This window comes from Camellia sinensis, chromosome 8 (assembly GCF_055761805.1).
Source record: "Camellia sinensis isolate YWXY chromosome 8, ASM5576180v1, whole genome shotgun sequence".
NCBI classification, from domain to species: Eukaryota; Viridiplantae; Streptophyta; class Magnoliopsida; order Ericales; family Theaceae; genus Camellia; species Camellia sinensis.
In genome coordinates this window covers 192,250,959-192,255,837 of record NC_138968.1, presented here as the reverse complement: position 1 = coordinate 192,255,837, position 4,879 = coordinate 192,250,959, and the positions used below count along the sequence as shown (strand labels likewise).

The window sequence follows — 4,879 nt, the reverse complement described above, 5'->3', positions numbered from 1 at the left end:
TTTTGTCATTTAGGTCTCGTTTGGGAACAGACTAATTTAGTAATTTTTTGGTTATTTGACTAAAGTATGAGCTAAAAAAAATTAGTATGTTTGGGATGACTTTTTGACTTTTTATGAAAAGATGTGCAAAAAGTACAGAGAAAAGAGAATTTTTGACTTTTTAGTATGGGTTATTGGCTTTTTGACTTTTTTAGTAACTTTTTTACTTTTTGGCTAAATGGGAGGGTTCCCAAACGAGGCCTTAATATAAATATAAATAAAAAAATGCCCGAATAATTGAACCTCAATATGCATGATTGCATAAATACATGAAAATAGTACTCCTATAGTCTCAACCATTGCTCTCTAGCTACAAATGCCACATTTAAATATGGTTTTACTTCCTCATAATTCAGGGACTTTGACCATGGCACTATGTTTCTTCTATCTGCTCCTCTCCCTCTGCAGTGGTATTCTCCAAACATTGCAGTCCTGTAATTGCAAACTCGAATTATATTTCAAAGTTTTGAATAGTTTAAAACGTTTCCGTGTTTCATTTTCTATTTTCTTTAATAAGAAAAGATTCATACTTTTGCCTGGATGGTTGATTCCAGTCGCTCCACCCGGATGGAGTTATTATATTGTCGATATCATAGTATGAGTATATTACTCGCGAGTAATTTCCCCAAGCTCTTCCCAGGTAGACAATTCCTGATCCATTAATTGTGCAATTTACAAAAGAGAACCATGTATCATCATATTGTGAATCTCTATGATGAGCTGCAATTGCTCCAAATCTTTCAGCTGTTGAGTGAAGAACACAATCCTAGTTCAAGAAATCTAATTCTACAAATCATTATCAAGAAACATATTGGACATATGATTATCATATATGGGTAGTGAGGATTTGAATGATACTTGATAGAGCGACCGAGATCTACCAAATATAAAATCAACAGAACCTTGAATGTAACACTAATAAAAATAATGTGATCTGTAATCGTCTAGAAGTGTGTCTTGTGTCCCCAATACCCTAACTTTATACAACATGGCTTTATCGGCGGCTAACCTTAATGCTACAGCTTGCATTCCATAGGCTCTAGGGACCGCAACCACTGAGTTCAGGCATACCACATCATTGATGAGAATTGTTTGTGTTTTGGGGTTTTTGTTTTAAAAAATATAAAATCAAAAATAGATATGGGTTTGTACCTCAAAGGTGATACCGATTGCGCAAAAGAAATCAGATTCTATAGTGACAGAGGCCCTGTTTAGTACAGCTTTTTTTCAGCTTATTTCAGCTTTCAGCTTAATTTAAGCTATTTTGATGTGTTTGGTTTAGCTTAACAATGCCGCTTATAGCTTTTTGTAAGTCAAAAATCAGCTTATTCTTTGAGTAAGGCAGAAGAAGCTTAATTTATAAGTCAAAAATCAGCTTATGTTCATAGTTATAAGCTATAAGCTGTTAAGGCATAAGCTATAAATACTTTCCCCAAGCTCTACCAAATAGGGCCAGAAGCTGATCTAGAGGTCCCTAATCGACGTCCATTATTGTCTTTATCAGAAACTTTATAATGGTTTCAGAAGTTCGATTTTCATCTCCAGTGAATGAAATGTAAGGCTTGGAGTTTGGAACAAACACTTTTTCTCTGCATTGTAATTCAATTCAAGTATTTTGAGATCTTTATATGTATGTAGAAACACAAGGAGCTATGATGATGGAAAATGGTACACAAATATAATTTTAAAAAATAAAATAAAATCATCAGCATAACATTACAAAATTAAAAAAAAAAAAAAGAAAAGAAAAAGAGAGTGGTATTTTTTAAATCATTTGTAATGTTTTAGTTTAAATGAAAGGATCACAAAAGGTAGTAATCACATATGAATGGAAAAAAAAAATAATAATAATAATTTACAATAGACAATTCATTATTTTTTAAAAACAAATATGATGAAATTATATAATTTCAATTACCAAATAAATGTGATTTTTAAATAAATGTCCTACACAGAAATTTACAAAATAATAAGAACATGAGACCCGCTTTAGGCTTCACAAATCCAACATAACCAGATTAGACTTCTTTCAATTTGAACAAAAACAAGATCCTATATATAACCCAAACAATTCACTCCAACTATTAGCCTTTTATGTGTCTCCATGTCATATAATGGGTTCTATTTTTTCTTTTATTATATTTTTATATATATATGATCGATCTTATAGATGTTATTTATTTCATTAATATGAGTGACAAAAAAAAAGTAAAATATAAAATGGTGAAATACATTTTCCCTTGTTTGAAATTCTTCATATAACTTACAAATACTCTTACGCAAGGATAATAATTACAAAAAAAAAATATATATATATTGAAGGTAGCTTCAAAATCAATATATAGAAATTAGAATGGATATTCCATAACTTTCAATACCCACGTTCCCACTTTTCGAGTCCCCATCTTCCCAATACAACCCCACATTTATCAACCAAAGAAAGAAAAGGAATAAAAGAGAAATCACCATAGAAAGAGAGAAAATTTACTTACTGTGGAGTTTATTCTCAATGACAATCATAATTATATACATAAATACATACAAACCTGTAGATTCCAGGATGAATGTAAACTTTCACTCTCTGTGAATTGAGCAGAGGAACCATATCAACTGCACCTTGTACTGTAACTGAATCTCCCTTACTATTCTGATCAACAACGATTACTCGGCTTTGATTCTGTTCCTCATTCAAATCCAACCTCTCTTTCTGCAAATCCACCTTCATATCCTCCCAAGTAATGTAATTCATAGTGTAGGCTTGGCTCTTTCCAGAGCCCACTTCAATGCTTCCCAAAAACAGTACCAAAAATCCTGCAACAAGTGAACCCATAACTTGATTTCCTCAAACCTTTGATGTTCTCTTTGTGGGTATCTTTGAATTTGAAAGTTGATGGAGTTGGACTAAGGTGCAAAGGTGGTGAGGAAGAAGTGGAGGCAATAAATATAGGACGGTGGTGGTGTAAAAAGATGGTTTGTTGAGGAGTAGTTATGGAACTCCAAGAGACATTTTTATTGTATACCAGTAGTGTTGGCACACACTATACGGTGTGCAAAAGTGAAATAATTAGATTGATAATTACGAATTAAAGAAGTTAAATAAGGTGAAAAATTACTCCAAGCATATGGATGGACTTAGAGGTGCGGTTGCACCTATTTATATTATATTAGTAATAATAAAATAATTTTAAAAATGGGAAATTATACGTGTATTTATCTCCCGAAGTTAGAATCTTGATTTGTCATTGTTTAAACAGTTATGGTGCCGGCTTTGTCTATACCACCATAATTATTGTTTTATAATAATATAGATAGATATACATTCTTATATATTATGTATATACATATTTATATAACGGTTATGGTTCTTCACTTCAGCTATGTTTGTGGAGGGAGGTGAAAAGTCACTCTATTCTGTGATAAAGCATGAAGGGGAGAACACAATTAGTAGCAGGTCCTCCTTAAAAGCATGAAACATGCATTACTCTCAAAATGTTTTGTAATTACATTCATATCTGTATGAATTTACATTTACTCTCTTGAATATCTCTCTACAGGAACACGAGATTGATTTTGTGTCTTATTTGTTAAGTTTTAATGTTCACTATATTCTTGGGCAAATTATATCTGTCATTCTTGTAATTTGTATCAATTTTACTTTTAATCTTTAATAATTTATAAATTTAGGCTATGTGATAATGTGTGGGTGATTTTCTGACCACACTGCCCTCCTAGTAATCAGCTGGAGAGTACCGGCAGAATAGATGGCTTCAACTAACCTGTAACAGAAAGAAAAGGCTCCGGCGGTGGCTCTTCCACCCGGGGGCACTTCGACGATCAAGTCAGTATGTCTCTCAAAGATATTCAAGTGCTAAACTTACTACTCAAAGCATAAAACTGCGTACCTTAGACTCACGGGAGTGCCTCTCTTTTATAGTTAACTCAATTCCAGCCCTACTAGAAGCCTGACTTTTATGAACTCCTATTCAGTGCTTACTTTGGATTTCACAAGAGATAAAGATAAACTCCCAAAAAGTTTTATCCTCATCCTAACTAAAGTCACCTCTTTATCCCAGGACTCTTGTCCCTTATCTTTTATCCTCTTATCTCGGATTCCGATATCTTCGGAGATAACCTCGGCCTTGCCGAGATAACCTCGGCGTCACAACCAGGACACGTGGCACCTCGGCTGACACGTCGGCGTCACCTTGCCACGTGTTGGTATTCAGAAAATACATCCCCACAACTGTCCCTAGGTTCTATTACCTCGGCATTCTGAGGTGATGGAACCTATATCTGTATTTTCTTTCAACAAATCGGCTTATAATTTGACAGCCGAGATCATTCATTTCTGGCCGACATGCTTTCCCTAAAGAATCAAGATTTTTAAGGAACTTCTCACGTGCATGAGCTGTCATGCACTTCAATCCAACCGTTTTAGACACGCGTTTCCTTCTTATTGGTTCGTACATTTGACGCGTTTGTTAGCCACCTCTTTTCTCACGTCCGCCGTCTGACGCCCTCGTTCTTCTAGGCGTATTGATTGCTTTTGCTGCCGTTTCTGTTTAATCAAAAACTTTTTTCCCCTTTTTTTTTCGTCTCTTCATTTTTTCATTCGAATTTCCTGCTCTCTCTCTAGCTTTCGAAATCCTCCATTGCTTCAAGCTTTCAAAGCTCTGCAACCTTCTCCGTTCACCCCTTTCGGCAAGATTTCCTCCGGTCTTCTGCTCTTGCAATCGTCGTAGAACATCGGCAAATCCCTTTCCGGCTTCCATTTCTCTGGTAAGCTACTGTTCCTTTCATTTTCATTTCCCTGATGTTTCTGCTTTCTCGTTATTGTCAT

The 4,879-nt window shown here is 34.6% G+C and overlaps 1 pseudogene; it reads right to left on the bottom strand.

Moving 5' to 3' along the window:
• Positions 1–323: 323 nt before the first annotated feature.
• On the bottom strand, positions 324–4,879 carry LOC114318972 (pectinesterase QRT1-like; annotated as a pseudogene).